Source organism: Ambystoma mexicanum, chromosome 7q, assembly GCF_040938575.1.
Source record: "Ambystoma mexicanum isolate Mex_15411 chromosome 7q, UKY_AmexF1_1, whole genome shotgun sequence".
Classification (NCBI taxonomy): Eukaryota; Metazoa; Chordata; class Amphibia; order Caudata; family Ambystomatidae; genus Ambystoma; species Ambystoma mexicanum.
Window position 1 is genome coordinate 604,849,973 of NC_090941.1, and position 18,427 is coordinate 604,868,399.

Genomic DNA, 18,427 nt, shown 5'->3' on the forward strand with positions numbered 1-18,427 from the left:
TTCTGGGATGAAAATGCGCCCTCACAATTCGGTTCAACTCATAAAACTCCTGACAACGAGTACGCAATCTGGACAGCCTTACTCTAATTCTCACTGTCTCTCATGGGTAAACTGGACGCACAATAGAGGTCTCTCACGCACTGGAAAATACCTTGCATTTGTCCTCTCATCATCATTTCAAATACACCCGGTTTCGTACATGCGGTGCTTTCATGGAAAACGAAAGGGACTGTGTTTACTATTTGCTAATTAACTGATGGTTACTTACAACTGTGTATATCAATGTTGAAATGCAACCATGGGTACTGGCGCTTTACTTGTGCACTTCCAAAATACAATTGTGGTGATTCATAGTTACTTCATTTGCATCGCTATTTCAAATACACCTGCTTTCATACGCGCAGTGCTTTCATGGAAAAAGAAAGGGGACTGTGTTTACTTGTTACTGGGTCACTGATCCTTACTTTTAACCATGTGTATTAATGTCGGGATGCAATCATTGGTACTGCTGCTTTACTTGTGCACATCCAAAGTGCAATTATGGTATTTCATGATTACTTCAATGTTGTATTAGATCATACAAATGTTGCACTGTAGACAATTACAAGTGAAGAGGATCCCACGACATAGATGAATCTCCTCATTACATTATGACCAAGATGCCTTATTAAACTAATTTCTTCTACTTGAGATGGCACCTGTATAGTAATTAATAACGTCAAACCGATTATGTGCGAAGGAGATGTCAGCACCTTGGCGAATTTCCCAATTACATCGAGATAAACGCATACATTCTTTTTCAAATTTCTTATACTTGAATTCACACGTATATTTGCTACTAACATCAAACAATAATGTATGAAGAAGATATCAACACCTTGATGGATTTACCCATTGCATCAAGGTAAACACATATGTTGTCTGTCTCATTCCTTATACTTGACATTGCACATGTATATTTATCAATGGCAACAAATTTCTCTATAGGTGGGGTCAAATTCATGAATACACATAGTTACTTTAACCACATGTGACAATGTCCATATTTCTGGAAGACACACATTTTGAGTGCTATATTGACTGTTTTTTTTTAAAGTAATGGACTCACTCATCTCGCTCTAGTCTCTACCTAACAACAAACTTCTATCAAGATCAGAACAATGGTTATAGACAAAAATGTCCTCAAAGATGAGGAGGCTTAAGAAAAAGATGTGTAACATTCTCAGACACTTCCAATACCACCAGTGGAAGTGAATCAGAACAAAGTAGTGACAACAACCCTTCAACCTCGAATGCACAGAGTACACCTTCAGAACAGTTTTTTCGCGGACGGGAAGGAAGGAGGTGGAGAGGCAGAACCAGGAGCCCGAGACTCCAAGGGATGTACACGGTAAGCACCCACCAATGGAGAAACAGACAAGAAGAGACTTGGTAGCCCCGATTTTCAATTTAACAAAATATTCTCTCACACAAGTCGAAGAAAGAGTACTCACAAAAGGTTTGAGGTATGTACCAATGAAAGAAGCAGATAGTTTTTAGACAGAAATAGAGTTAAGATGCTTTTTTAGGGTAGTAAGATTGGAATTCTTTTTTCGCGAGAAAAAAGAGGAAAGTGATGAATTTGCAAGAGCGGCAAGTGTGACAGGCCTAAAACCTCCTTCAACTTTAATGTCCCTGCTTGCGTCCATCAGCTCAGAGATATATGCCTTTGTGAATAAGGTTTTAAACTACAGAAATTAAGCATTTTAATCCACTTACTCACACACACACACATCCAAGAATTACATTAAGGGGCTGATTCATGGAATTATTTGTGCCAAAAAATGGGGATTTGTGCACCATTCTGCCCGCAAATCCCTATTTGTTCAACAGGGATTTGCGGGCAGAATGGCGCCCAAATCCCTGTTTTTCAGCGCAAATAATTCCATGAATCAGCCCTAAATCTCTCCGGTCAATTTTCCTCACCAATTCCAACCCATAGAGGATTGTGTCAGGGATGTACACTGGCCCCTTTTCTTTTTAATTTATATCTTTCTGATATGGGAAGGGCATTTTCTAGAGCTGTTTTTATCTCGCCAAAGATTTTTAATACAAAATTGGCTCGGATGTCTTACATGGACAATGTTATCCTTATGGATTGCACCAAAATAGGTCTGCCACCCCTTCTTCCTGCTTTTGAACAATATGCATTGAGCAATGATCTTGTCATTAAGGCTAAGAAGACTAAGGTCTTGCACCTCTCTGCTGGGTGAAAGTGAAAAAGACACAATGGTGGCTATCAGTCCATAGATTGGATGTTGGTAAATGATTTAACATATTTGGGATTTTTATTTCGGCACAACCTTCCCATGCTCAGAGTCAAATTAAACACTTTCAATAATAAATGTGGCAAATGTTCACTCTTGCCGCTACTTGAATTTTATGAGATAGTCTTGAGATCTACCACATGCTGTTTGTCTGTGACCTGACCATTCTGGAGGGCTTTTTATGTAAGAAAATTCTAACATTGCCTAATGGAACGCCTATGCCAGCCATTCATTATGAGCTAGGATTATTTCCCTGAATATGGATCTCACATGACAACAACTGTTTTTCTGCAGGAGATTCCTTGAACCTCCCTGCTCTTCATTGTTTGAGGATTTTTCTTGCACAAACACTTTGTCAACAACACCTTATATAACAAAATGTCAAGATTGGCTGTTGACTTGTGGGTTAAACCTGGCCGATGATGTGGCATATCCTTGTAAGTACAAGGAAAAGCTTCAGTGCATGAGTGGAGCGTGACCTGAGAAGTTAAGGACCTCCAAGTGCCTCTCTAGCCTGTCGGCCACCCAGTGGCCACCCACAAAAAACTGGGCCAACAACCGGCATATGTGACATGCTCTCCTTCTATCCTGAGATTCAGACTCAATCTTTTGCACACTAAAGAGAAACTGAGTTTGTGGGATCGCGCCAACAGTTTGGGCCCCTTATGCCAATATTGTTCACGGCAAACTGAAACTATGAACAACCTAGTCTTGTTTTGCGATACTCTGATGAATCTAAGACGCTCGTTTTTTCGTAAATGTATTACCAATGTTAGGGGAGACCTCTGAGAATGTTTGTGGGGAGGATACTTAGTGGTCACTCCATAGCACTGCTCTTCTCCTTAAGCCAGTGTTTGTAAAGGATTAACTTGAGTGGACTATAAAGAACTGATGTTAGTTCAGCAGGTGAGAATCATTCTCTTTTAACCTCATTGGACATTTTAACCTTATTTCTGTATGCTGTATAATTAATGTGTATAATACATAGGTAATTTCACTTTTTATCAGTGTGAATTGTGTAAGGTTTGTTTTTATCGAAGAACACAATTAAATCAAAAATAACCCACATGGCTGCATTTAGATCTTGTCCTTGCAGCTTAGCCAGAGGTGCCAATCACTCACCTCGACTCCCATATCTACATGACCTAGGTTCTGGGCAGTTATTAACAACCGTTGACCTTCAGAAAACAAATACAACCCTGACTATTCAACTAACACCAACATGAAACCAGCATAGAAACCTATTCATCTAACACCATACCAGACCAGTACAGATCCTCAAACAACTCTACATCAATTTGTGTCAATGTCGTTCCAATACCAGGCACCCCCTAAAATGTTATGGACATACCAGAAACATACCAGAAACAAACATGCAACTCACCGACAAAGGCCAGTTTAAACCTGACTATATGGATCCCAATTATCTAGCATCAGATACTCCCTCCAAGCTATATCTATCCTCATGCCTCCTCCCGTAAGCAGGCATTAAATGATTTTATCCTGGCCCTAATCTTCCCATTCATATTAATGCACCACTATGCTGTTTGTAGATTTACTCCTACTACCCTTTCCCAGCGATTTGGTTAGCCCCTAGAATTCACCAGCTGAAAATCACTAAACACCTATACCTGTGACATTGGTGAAAATCCTGCCTCCCTCCAAACACTTAAAATAATGTCCTACTAAATCTTACTAGAGCAGTGGATGCCGCTAAATCCTGTTACATTATCATTCTCATTTCATCCCCTCACTTGCCCCCTGATAATTTTCTTCTACCATCCCAGTCATGTTGCTTTACAGCCCTGTTCTGCTTCAGCTAATTACTTTGCCTTCTTCTCTTACAGGGTCTCAAAGAACAGTGACACTCTCACTGCCCTTCTCTTCTTCCATTGCCCCATATCATCTTTATCCTGCCATCATTCCTTCTCGTCAAATAAACCTAGTTAAATGGGTGCCTTTGACAGAATGACAACTGGTTTACCTTCTCCACCTCTTTTCTTAGGTGCATTGCAGCCTCCCTCTATCTCTTTATCTCTTGTGCCTCCTCTACCTCTCCATGCCTTCAACTCAGATGTTTCATCTTCTGATCTTCCGCACCCCTCTAATTTAGCATTTTCACCTTCTCCTCCTCTTCTTCCTCTCTCCTTGTTCTCCCCATTCTCTTTTTGTATCTACTTCTCCTCTACAATGTCTGTCCTTGTACCCTCCTCGTCCTCCTCTCTACTTTCTCTCTATTGCTCAACTCTAAATGTTTACTCCTCAGTACTTGGCACCTATCTAATCTGCACTTGTCACCTCTCCTGCACCACTCTTTATCTGGGCTCCATTTTTATATGCAGTGTGCCTGTGTAATTAGTACCATAATCATAAGACCAGTGATAGCAGTATATCAGTTTGGAAGGTGTTTTTGGATGCTCCAGGATCGCTACTGAAAATAATATCTCCATATAAATATGTTTTTTATTCAGCCATCTTGGAATCAGGCAGTGTCTTGTTTTTTTTCCACAGTCTCCAAGATGATGTCTCAGCCTGTAACATATGCTCTGTGTATATTGTCAACTTCTTCGAAAGTCTGCAAGATTCTCGCTGCTCTAGAGGGGCATATTTGCAGAACCCCTATGTAGAATGTCTGTTCATTTCTCAGACTGATTTTCATAACCACTGTTCCAAAGCTTGTGGAGCCCTTTGAAGAAAGACTCACTCGCAGAACACTTCTCCTCTCCACGGCTTTCTCTTCCTGTTTCAATAATCACTCTTTGTGAGCTTGTTGGGTATTTCTGAAATCTAGGACATCAGGACAAGAAAAGCTATAGATATAGTGGAGATCCTGGGAGATGCCCTTGTGTAACATGGCTGGGGCCGGCACTGCAGCGATTCCCTTGTCGCTCATATGTGAACTCAGCAAAGTGGGAGGCAGAAAATGTTATACTGGTATTTGTAGTTTTTCTATCTCTAAAAAGTGTATTGGTCACCGTCTAGCCGTCTCAATATTCAATGCACTAAGGATTGGAGAGTTGGGGTGCTTCTGGGGATGTAGGTACATTTTGGAACAACATGTTATTATTTTTGCTGGAAACATTTTAGCTAGAGTCTATACTGTAATGCTAAAACTACTTGTCATCAACTCTTTTATTCTATATGAAATGCATCTCTGCGAGTCGTCCCGGCACATTTATTAATTGTATTCCCTATCAATGTTATGCCTAAAAGCAAACTAATTTCACTTCTCCGCACTCTTCCTGCTGTGGCACTACACACAAACTGTGCTGACCTTTTTCGAGGTTTTAGTCATAACAAACACGTTGCATTATCTACTGTACACCAGTGCAGGCTCTGAATTCCATCTCCAGAAGGGCACTTTTCACAAAGTGATGTAGCATGCTGTGTTTAAGATTATATCTGCTTGAACATGTTTCATAGCCAATGCATGGTAGTTTAAAGGACTGGCCATTCGACTTTGAAAAAAGAAACATCCTTGTGATCTGGGTTTGAAATTCTACACCTGTTATTTACATTTTAGATTCCAAAATGGCCTATACGTTCCGTACAATTAAAATAAAAATGAACAGTTGTACAAAAAGTTATTTTTCATCTTACCCGAGAATAAAAAGAAAAGAGCATGGAGTTTGAAGTTAAAGGGAACAGCCATTGGAGGTGGATTAGAAAGTATGCACCAGTACCCTTTCTACCTCTTCGTTTGTTGAATGCAAAGTGATGACCTGTTAAGTTTCTGTCATTATATAAAGCTATTTTTGAATACTCACAAGGCCAATGTGTTACTTATGCAACAGCCCTACACCTAGCTGCTTTGGTTAGTCCACACATTCTTCCCCCCACTTAAGACTCCCTGTGAGCTACGGAAGGACACTCGCCAGCACCCTTGGTGGCAGATCCACTTGGCAAACCAAGCCACAGGCTCATATTAAAATGTACTTTTATTAATAAGTGGATTATAAAACAATAATTTCAATCCATATGGCACTCAGCATGTGGAGACTTTATTAAGAAAACATAAATTGATTTTTTTTTAAGTAAAGAACGGTGTAATGTGGCCCCATGTGTGCAGTTCTACTGTGCTGTGAGAGAAGAGAAATAATCTGAGGTCATTGGTGGGGAGGATCGAAATCACAGCTCCTGCAGCTGCCTGGTTCACAGATGGGGTTTACAACCTCGGGTGCACTACCGCTCTGGCAATGATGCACACCCGAGTGCACATGAGCCTACTTTCATTCAATGCCACTTGCATCTCACTCATGTTAGCATCATTGACGCCCCCACCCAATATGCCAAGAGACCACCATGACTCGTGAGTAGGGACTTAAAGTGTGGCTGCTGCTTAACACCTTCCCTTACCTGAAATACAGTGGAGGTGACACAGTGTGCCGCAGTGGAAAAATGCGCAGCAACAAAATGCAACTGAGCCACTGCCAAATATTCCATATTGCTTCAGGTGTGGAGTTGTTTTTGTTTTTAAAAAACAGATTTTCAGATTTGCATGAGACAGGGTTTTCCTTGGAACACATTTTATTTTGGAAGACATTTTATGCACAAGAAAATTGTACAAGTTGTGCCTACCTTAAATAACAAGTCACCATCTGCTGGAGAAGTTTGTGTAAAAACTGTATTTTGTATATACTGACTCACCTGATACTGTAAAATAGCTTTTCTGGCTAAATGCTTCCCCAAAGTAAACAGCTGGCAAAAAAACATTGGTTCACCAGAAGGAAGTGAACTAACAACTGTATGAATTCTGTCTCATGATGCCCTTCAATGCTGCAAGTCCTTTATGGGCACTGGTCATCTTGGAGGGATCAAACTAGTGAAATGTTTCGAGTTCAGGTTATGATTAACTTCTACAACCTCAATCAGTTCCTCTTGGCCACACTTAACCTGACTGAATATGTGCACCAGGTTTTAAGTCCTGTAGAACTCCACAGCTCACCACAAAGTAATCTGATAGGGAAAACAGGCAGCAAACATAGAGACAAGGTTTGTTTCCATAAAGCTGCACAAAAATGGACATGGAAACAGGTAGAATCTCCATGTACCTCCAACACACACATATAAGTGTTTACAGGAATTCACACAATGAGTCTCATACATAACGTTAACATGATGCATTTAGTCAGTTACATTAACAGTCAACTTCCTAACAGTACATCCTCCACCCTTCTAGGGCATGGCTTTATAGCACCATTTGAGCCAAGTACAATTCCACTCAGCGGCCTACCCACATGATACAGAGCAATGTCGCTACCAAATCTTTTCATCACACATAAAAAAATCCAGAACCTCCTGCCCACGTAATTCGCCTTGCTCTTCTCTAGTGGTGAAGTCCACCTACCCTGCTCTATATAGCTGGGAGCTGGCCGTACATGTGGCCTGGATATGTCCCTGCATCACTCCTGCATGGTCTTATGGGCCATTATGTGTGTGCCACCGAATTGGAGCTCAAACCGTGCTGCCTCCTAAACATCACAGCAGTTTCTCCATAATTGCTGTATTATGGCTGCGCTTTTGCTCTATACATTGATTATGTACGTCCACTGCTCATGCAGCAATAAGATACTGACAGCTTCAACAATCCCTAATTTTCATATTATCAGTGACGATTGTTTGCAGGGTAAACAATTTGACTAATCAGAATAAGCAAGCATTGAAAATGCCAACAGTTTGAATCTTAGTGTAGGAATGGAAAAGGCGCTTGCCAGGCACTGTCGTAATGGTATTAACTGGCTATTGATGATCGCAGGTGCAACATGGTGTGTATACCTTGGCATCTAATAGCAGTGCCTGGCAAATTCCTAATACTTATACATAAGCCAAAGTTATTTTTAACAGGACTTCAGTGAAGGACATGCATAGTGCTTATAAATCGAGTGGCTGAAGGCAGACCTGGTTAAGTCATTTTTATTGCACCAGTAGAGAGTTTACAGCTCCAATTAAGTCATTAACTAGCTCAAGACTGCTTTGAGAAAACACTGCCAGCCACTTCGAGTGCAAAGTTTGGTGGTAAGGCTTCATTAAAACCATCTCACATAGTTCCCATGAGGAGGTGTTTTGGGCGGGAAGGGGCAGGAGCTGGGTGGGAATGACAATAGGGATTATCATGGCCATTTGCAGTAAATCGGTGGGCAAATAACCACACAACACCTACACACTTTGTGTCGCTCCTCATATGCCAATTCTCCCTATCTGTACTTTAATGCAATAGTTTCGGCTTACAGCTCCACCTAATAGTCTGAACAAAAACAAAAAAATAAAGGATAGCAAAGTTGATGTTGTGTTTTGTCTTAGGAAGAGCATTTCGAATAGCACCATGTTAAGATTTATTCACACCCTGGAAAGGGAACTCGGCCAATAATGTGGTTGAAACAGCAGGCAAGAATACACTATGAACCTCCTGCTGTTTTCAGCCACCCGAGGCCCTTCCCCGGGTGATGCCATCTTAATTGTGGGGAGGCAACAGGGAGCCTTGCATTACTCTCTTATGAGCTCATTACTGACTTATCGTGTGGCAAAATGCACTTTGTTCTTGATCTTAGGTCTGCTTATCACCAAATCAGAATACACCAGGAATCTCAAGATCTTATCACTTTTAAAACACATATTGGAATGTTTAAATGTGTTTGGATGCCATTTGGCCAGATATCAGCAGCAAGTGTATTTCAGAAGTACATGCATGGGATTCTTGGTGGTATAAGGGTGTTAATTGTTATCAGGATTACAAATTGGTTTGGGGATGTGATGAAGTTTAACATGATGATCTACTGATGGAGGTATTGGAGAAATCGGGGGAGTCAGGTCTGACTTTGATGTTGGAAAAATGCAAGTTCAAGAATTCGAAGGTTGATTATTTGGGTTATCAGTTATCTGCTGAAGGAGTGAAACCAAAAGGGAGTGCAGTTAGAACTATAGCTGAGATGGTTGCTCCCAGAAACAAAATGGAAGTGTCGTCCTTTCTATCGCTAATAGAATATTACACCGCGTTTGTCGAAGGTTTATCTAGTAAAACGAGCAATATAAGGAAACTTACAAAGAAAGGTGTGCAGTTTGAATAGTCAGAAGACTGTGAAAATTAATTTGGATGTGTGAAAGAAGATATCATCAAAGCGCCCATCCTGAGAGGCTACAGCGATGCATTGAATACTGTGGTGTGTACGGATGCATGTGAGTTGGAATTAGGGGCTTTGTTGATGCAGAAGTAGGGTTCAAAAGAAAATACTGTTGCATTTGCTTCCAGAATGCTCAAAGATGTTGAGTCATGCTATTTGGTCATAGAACAAGAGGCATTGGCTGTTGCGTGGGCTATAATGAAGTGTAAAGTCTATTTGTATAGGAGGCCTTTTATTGTGGGGACTGATCATACATCTCTGATCGCGATTTTTAACAAGAGAAGGTTGGATGGATTTTCGAGGAGAATAGTAAAGAGAGTTACTAAATTACAATGGATGAATTTTAAGGTTGAGCATTTATCAGGTAAAGAGAATACAGTGGCAGATGGTTTGTCCAGGAATCCAGTAATGGATGATGAGGATTTTGAGTTGAGTTCACCAGACATTAAAGACACATTTGCCCTAGAGGAGTGTCTCAAAGAGGAGGATCTGATCCAGGCATGTTCAGATGATGTTCAGATGATAAGATTTATCAAGAGATAAAAAAAGGTGAAATGTAGATAATCACTATGATGCTGTCAAGTGTGATGATGAGATCAAGAAATTTAAAGAGGTGAAGAATGAGCTCAGTATTCAAGTGGAGTATGTGTGTAAGGGCAAGACTGTTAGTTCCTGATGGGATGAGAGAAGTGATTGTGAAGCTAGGACACAGAGGATGCATGGGTATCTGTAGGACAAAGTCCATAAGAAGAACCGAATATTGGTAGCTGGAAATGGATGGATTTATTGAGACATAAATTAAGGAATCTGAGGAACACAAGGACAGTGATAAAGTTTTGCAACCCAGAGTACTTCCAATGGTAGCTCCACGGTACCTAGAGTTCAGTGGGAGACTGTAGCTATTGATTTGCTTGGTTAGTTGAATTTTGCACCTATTCAAGATAGCTAAGTCATATTAGTGATGGATTTGCTGTCTAAATGGCCAGAAGTGGGGGTGTTGAGAGATGTCACATCAAAAAGCATAGTTAAGTTCCTGGAAAATGTATTCGGGAGAGAAGGATTTCTTTCTAACATATTGAGTTATAACAGTCCTCAGTTTGTCTCCATAGAGTTTGAAACATGGTTAAAAGAAGTGGGAGTTGCACATAAACAGACTTGTCTGTATCATCCCCAAACCAATGGATCTGTTGAGAGATTTAATAGGATAGTGATTTATGGTATAAGGATGTCAGTTAAGGTAAATGAAGATCAGAGAAGAGCTTTGTTGTTGATAGCGTTTCATTATGTTGAGAGCATTTCATTACATGGTGAGTCCTCACAGCATGACTGGTGTTTCTCCTTTTGAGTTTTTCAGAGGACGTAAACCAAATACATTGTTGACAAGGTTGGATAATTTGTCCAGAGTGGTGGTGTCGGATGTGAATAATATTAGAGATTCCATCAATAGGAATGGAGAAATGTCTAAGGAGAAGTATCATGCCAAGCATGGGTGCATAAGTGAAGAGTTCTGTCAAGGTGATAGGATAAAGATAAATGTAACAAGAAATGTGAGGAGGTGTGAGTCAAAATACTCTCGTGAAAGGATAGTTGAGAAGTACCTTGGGTATGCTGTGAGGATGGTGGTGAGGAGAGGTGTGGAATAAGGAGAGAGTGGTTAAGTTAAAATAATAATCACTATCATATTCACAATTGCAGAGGGAAGGAGATGTGTTATATAGTTGTTTAAATCATACTGTAAATAGTTGCTATGTGTAGAAGAACAATTTGTTAGTTCCAGCTACAATGGCATTGCTTGAAGAAATATAATGTGGGTTTAATAGAAGAACATTAAGGTTGAGGCAGTTAAGGCCAGAGCATAAAGAGAGAGGTCGAACTGCAGTTGCCTGCCTGTAAACCAAATAAAGAACTACCTTTCAATCAAGAAACGCAAGGACCATTCTTGTATGGGGCACTGAACATCTGCTTTTATTATTGAGCGTGTAAGTGTGAAACAAGCTAATTGTTATATTCAACTGGTCAAGATTTCAGTGTGATACATTCATAACTCAGTTAGATACAAAGGAGTTGAATGAAGTGGTGTGTGGTAGACAATTCACATAAGAAAACCTTTTTGTTGCAGGCTAGACAAATATGCCCACGTTGTATATGACCATTACAATAAAATACATTTCAAGTGCTACTGCTGTGTTACTTCCATTGTATCCACTCCATATGTTTAGTGAGAATGTGAAAAATAAAACACCACCCCTTTTTCATACACCTATTCCTTTCTATCACTCATTAGCCATATTCTATGAATAGGTCACTATGTGTTTCCTCTATTTTCTCTCTCGAATCTACCTTCACAATAGAATCCATAGTTGAATTGATCTGTGACAAGGTGGAGGAGTTCCCACCAGGCTAGGGCTCTGGAGAGCTGAGGGTATGTGATAGAGCCAGTCATATTAGAGTTACCCACATACACACATTTGCATATGACTGAATCTTACCCAGCCCTCGCTGCCTTTTGGATGAACAAACCTGTGGGAGAGACTCTGTGTTTCTCTGTTGGCAAAGCCACTTCAGTAGCAGAGAAAGAGTGAAACATAATAACATATTTTCACATTTTGCCAATCAAATTGAAAAATGTCAGTTAAGGAACAGGCCTCAAAATTTTTATTTGTCACTTGCTATTGGCTATTGATAATTGACTCTTGGCAAATAAGATATGATGTGCTGTGTGCATGTAAAGAACAGAGAGAGCAAGTAACTTTGAATGCCTGGTTAGTAGTTTGAGACTTGAACATTTATCTGTATTTGTTCAATACATAGATTAGGTAAGGGACTGTGTTGTCTTATCTGACATTTCATTTATCTAGCCATCTTTTTTAGTAGTATTGGCTGAAAATTGGCAAATCTAAATAGACCAAAACAGTACCCTTGAGTAGTGTGGGCTTTCAGATTTATTTAAGGATAAACAGTACTTCAGTTTGGTGTTTCCTACTCGTAGCGCATTCACCCTGCCAGGTTTTAACTGGAAATGACACAATACCATCAGACAGACTCTGATTGGATGCATACACCTGTCATTCCAAATGTAAGACTACCTCTCCTCCGTCCTCCCTCCTTCACCTTCCAGCTCCTTACTTGGAAGAAACACACATTCATTCTACGTACTCAAGGCTGCAGATCGGGCTATACAACTCTGTTGCAAGACATAATCAGAATTGTGTAGGTTAGTTGAGTGTGTGAGCTACTTTTGCGGTTCTTTTCAGTTAGCAGTTATTTGTGGAGCCAGTATCCCTACTTCCTCTTGTTGTGTTGCTGGGGGAAGGGTAAAGGCATGCAGTAGAGTTGTGGAAGGTTCATTGAAAAGGATTGGGGTAGGCAGATGCACTATTAAACAGAGCAGGCTGCCCAAGAGCATCAACACTTCCAGTGATGGTCTCCAGCTGGATTGGGCTGCCTCAAAGCATGGGACCATTGCCTAGCAACTGTTGTGAAAGAGTATTTTTCTAGAGCAGTGCTTCTGAACAGAGAGCAGTTCAAAGTGGTTTGTATAGAGGGAAATTTACAAAAAATGTACTGGTGAGTCTGGAATGTTCCCTTTTCCAGAAAGTGGGACTAAGGTGTTGTGAATATGCAATTAGTTCTAGCCTTAAATGCTTACTTGCAGAGGGTATTGTTCATGTGCAGTGTTCTCAAATTGTTCCATTGTTCCATGCCAGATAGATTGGCTTTCAGTCCTGTTTTTTTTGTTGCATTATGGGACATGTAGTGCTTTATTTATGATTGTTACAGGATGAAAACAGACGCGCAGCAATAAAGTGGCTACCCAAATCTGATGTGGGGCACTTTGAGAGCTCTTCACATTGAATTCAAAAATAAATATGCTGTATATTTAATTTGGATCAAGATAAAAGATTGACTTCATGCAAGCATCATTAAAGACTCATTAAAGTCGGACATTTGCTGGATGAAATAACACCAGCGGTACTTACTGGAATACTGCTAGTACCAGAAATACCATTTGCTTTAACTTTGTTCTATGCGTTTGCACCTTCGCATTGATGCTGGTAATGAAACATGTATTGTAGTGGTTGATAACACAATTGTAACATTATTTTTCAACGCAAAAAAATGTCACAGTTTATGCTTGCATACATTACATTTGAAAGATAGTGAGAGGCTGGGCAATGTAGATGTCCACTTACTCAACCCTTTCTTATATCCCCAAAACAACACTTTTTTTTTTTTATTGAAAATCTACAGTTTTAACATAAAGAAAAAACTTTTGTTTTAAAACATCAGCACATCTTTCGTTCCTTCACTACCGACCCAGTGGTGGATTGCAGTCATAGATACGAGCTCTTGGAGCATCAAAATAAACTCCCCTTGAATTAAAGCAGAAGCTTCAGAAGCGCATTCAAGTAATTTACGATGGCGCAAACATGTTTAGTGTTTTGTCCAGAGGAAATCAAATGCCAGCAAGCCGCCATATCCTCATCTAGAGGGGCAAATTTGCCTAGATAAACAGAGCAGAGGTCAGGAGTGGCTAGACAGTCTAGGATTAAATGTTTCAAAGTTTCAACAGAATCAGCGCAAAAGCAACAGAGGTTGTTGCTTACATAGGGATATTTCCTTTGACATAAAATTTCCTTCGAATTCAAGGTGTTTAAATGGAAGCGAAGGAATTGTTCACGGTAAAATAGAGAGTAGCATCGTGTCAGATATTGAGGCTGGCAGTTTAGTTTTTTTTGTGCGTTGCCCAGCCATTTTGATGCAACAAGTTTTGTACGTTTTTCCACATTGACGATCCAGGCCCAAGCTTCAAATTTTCTTTTGGCAAATTGGGGACGGGAGAATAGGTCAAAGTTATTGATTTCCGCAGCAACAATCCATTCTTGAACTCTTGTGCACCATTGATCTAACAGGCTACTGATTTTAGGCTCTTCAGTGGATGTAAAGATTTTGTAGGCTGGCGCCCCACTCGCCTCTCTCATCTTTCGCAACAGCGAGATGGACTTCCAGATCACGTGAGTGAAAAGGGAATTCAGCGATAGTTCGTGGCGTATCAATATAATTGATACACAGGCCAGAAGATTGAAAACACGTCTCCAAAAGAGACCCTCTAGTTGGTTCCATTTTTTCTCACTGATGTTCCAGCCGGCCTCTGCGCCAAACGTTAAAGTGGGAACTACCTTTTGCAGGTAGAACGTTAGGACCGGTGTTAAAGAAAATTTGCCAAAGTTTTTTTTGATCTTGGCCGCTTGTAGCGCTAATCTTGCAGATTTCAGTTTTAAGTCTTTAAACCACTGCTCTTCACTGATTGAGTTGTTAAACTGAATTCCCAAGTAACAAATCGAATTCACTGAGGTTAGCGGCTGGCCACCGACAGCCCACTTGAATACACAGTCTTTTCTGGAAGTTGTAGGACCAATTGACATGATTTTCGTTTTGCCTGTATTGATTACAAGTTCATTGATGGATAAGTAATTAAAGAGGCAACCAAGCAGGCGTTGTAGACCAATCTGTGTTCTGTCAATCAAAACCAGGTCATCTGCATCGGCGATGTATCTTACAGACGACTTGTTTAGCCTCGGTGGAAAACAATGGGCCTGCTCAAGATGAACTGGGAGATCTGCCAGAAAGAGTTTGAAAAGGTTGGCTGCAAGAAGACAGCCCTGCTTGACACCCCTAGTAGTAGGAATATTATCAGACAGTTCACCAATCTTATTAAAGCGAACTCGGAACGACGTGTTCGAGTGGAGAGCCATTATTGGATTGAGTATGGCATCAGGGCAGTTCCATTTGATCAATTTTGCCCAGAGCAGATCACGGTTGATGCCGTCAAAAGCTTGCTTCATATCAATGAAGGCTAGATGAAGTTTGGTTTTTCTGTTTAGGGCGTCAAGTTTCAGTGTTGTTAGGATTGAAAGGTTAACATCCACTCCTGTTCCCTTTGTAAACCCTGTTTGACGAACATCCAGAATTCCTGCTTTTATCGCCCAGTTTGCCAGCTTTAATCTCAAATTTGAGCCAAAAAGTTTGCCAATGGAGTCCAGAAGAGCGATGGGGCGATAATTCCCTGGAACATTCCAGCTGCCCTTCTTATGGATTGGGATCACAATGGCAGTGAGCCAGGACTCAGGCAATCTATTAGAAACAGCAAATGTTTTGAAAAGACACTCTATAAAAGGAGCCCAAATCCTTGGATTTTTTTTTAGCATTGCATTGCTAATCATATCTGGACCTGCTGCGCGTGAAATTTTTAGCGTCTTAATGGCATCCACAATATCAGTGTGCGACATTTGCACATCCCAAAGCACTATTTTACCCTCAGGAGTTAGTTTAGGCACCTTAGACTGACAGTTAAACACTGTCGTAAAGTGCTTACACCAAGTGTCCCCGGGGTGTTCTGCGTTGATTTTAAGCTGGAAGTCTGCCCCATGTTCAAGATTTTCCAAATTTCGCGTGAGTTCTTGGTGATCAATAGCTTCATCATGAGTTCGGCGCGGTCTTGCACAACAATGAATCTGTGTGATCTGACCCAGTTTCTGTTGATTGCTCGTCTTGCTTTTACTTCGTCAAGGAGAATCGAAAAGGAGACATTTTTTTGTTTTTTTATTCTACGCACGTCTCTTCTTAGCTCTTTCTTTTTGTCATCCAACACTTTGCTGAGCAGATGATTGTGACTTTTATGTTGCTGAGATGAGTCATTATAGTTTATTGTGTGGATTGATAAGAGCGGGAAGTAGCGAGTTTAACAGACGTTCCGTTAGAGAGCAGATCTTATTGACACTTATCCTTAGACGATTTCCACTACGATATGCCTCTACTGGCACGGAATATGAGAGGGCAGAGTCAGACGCTGCCAATAAACAATCAAGGTTTAGCAGCATATGGTCGCTATTTGTCATTTTTAAAGATTGGAGAGTAATGAACTTCAATTCAAAATTCCTCGATAGCCAGAAGTAATTGATAATGCTATGTAGAGACTGGCGATGCCAGGTAGGTTGCGCCGGGATGTCACCTCGCACTCCGCCATTCAGCATCACACAATCATGCAACTCCATTGCGTTTGACCAACATTGCTCTTTTACCCCCAGATCTTCATGGGCTAGTTGACAGTAGCTGTGGTTATGTGTCTCGTACTTAAACCATGACCCATTTAAGTCACCACAACAAATAATTGACAGGTTGTTATACTTCAAAGTTGCATCATCCATTAGGGAGCTGATAGCATTGATGAAGACTTTTTCATTTGTTTTGACTGGGTTCCAGTAGCAATTAATAATCAGCAGGGAAGAGGATTTGTTTGGGTCGTCGGGCCTTGAGTGCATAATAGATCCTTGGACAAAAGGGTTTGGATTTATGCAGGTCGGTGTAGACCAATTTTGTGTCAATCGGACCATGGTCAATAACCCTGCACTTGGACGACCTTGTTTATTCATAATTGCCGGGTTAATCAGCATAGCATATCCATCTCTCATTGGAGCGTCAACAAGCCGTGTCTCTTGCAGACATATAGCAAAAACGTCATCTAATGGAACATCAAACCCCTGAAACAAGTGGTGGAACCAACGGGTATTCCACGATAGAATGGGGAAGGGGGCCTCCTGCGATGACAATCATGGCTAGTTCTGTTTCTGTTGTCTTTGATGACTGGCTTTTTTCTCATTTAGGTGACTTGAGTGGCCTGGTCTCGCATCAGAAATGAGACTATTGCGTAGATTCTTCACCTCTGCTGACTTTTTGCCAGATAATCCATGAGCCGACTGTTCGGAGTTGGTACTCCGAATTTGCTCATCAGGTTCGACTGAATTGTCGAAGCCAAACATCAAAAGATCATCAGCTGCTTTAAGAAGAGTGTTACGAACTCCAGCGGCATCGATGTGTAGCAAAACAGCATCAGAGCAATGTTTGGTCACATATTCAACAATTTTAATATTGTCTCAATTGATCAAACGCAAAGGTGGAATATGTTTGAATAGCCTTAAGACATTTGCTCGGTTGAGGTTCAGCTCATTGTCATCTCTGTGGATGTTTTGAAGTCTTAGTTTGCACCTATAATCGTTTAGTCGTTCTGAGTGCAAATCTTGCGGCCTTGATGAAGATCGGGGTTTGCTGTTTGCGTTGGTTTGTGGTGAATTTAGGGTTTAAACTTGAAGTGGCCACAATAGAATTTTGGTCATCCTTGTTTGCAGTGGTTGAGCGTTTAGCTTGCACTACTTGCCACTTCGACGAAGGGAGGTTTTTCCTTGTAAGCACAGTTTGCGATGGTATCTGCAGATCAGGCTGATTTTCATTGCTAGAGATTTGGGACTTATCATCATCGCCGGAGTTTGAATATGTTGAAAGATCACATAGGTCTGGTGAGGCCGATTTCACCGAGGTGACTGAATGACAGTCATCTGAATGTATGCGTCGCCGCTTTGCGCCGTGTTTCCTGGGCAGCAGCTTGCCATTCTTTTGCGATGTTGTAAGGTCTTTCTCGCCATCAATGTGGCGATTAAAGAGACCTAGCCGCGGAGGAGTGGTAAGGTTTCTTATGAAGCTTTTCGTGGATGAGTGGGTTGCAGGTTTTACTTTTTTAACCATTGTGATTGGTTTGGCAGCGTTTGCTTGAGCCAAGGACTTAACATTTGTGCTGGCGATAGTTTGTTTTGGAGGGCAGCCAACTGTACCTGTTTTTGCTGAGCCTGTGAAGATGCCAAATGAGGGTGGTGCACTTTCCTGGTGATCAGCTTGTGTTGCAGCTTTTAATGGTTACAGTCCCCGATGGCAACTTAATTTCGGACGAGACTTGCAAGAGAACACAGTCTGATGTGCACAATGAAGACGTCACTGCAGAGTGTTAGGCACTTTGACTTGCCGAAGATTGCACTGATGTACACTCGTTTAGGGGCGCCACTAAGTCAAAAGCGACTCCACTTGGCTCAGATGCCTGCGGCCTAAAAAAGGATCTTGGCGGTGGAGTAAGACTTTGCGTGGCGACTTTAGAATTTTTTTAATTATGGGCTG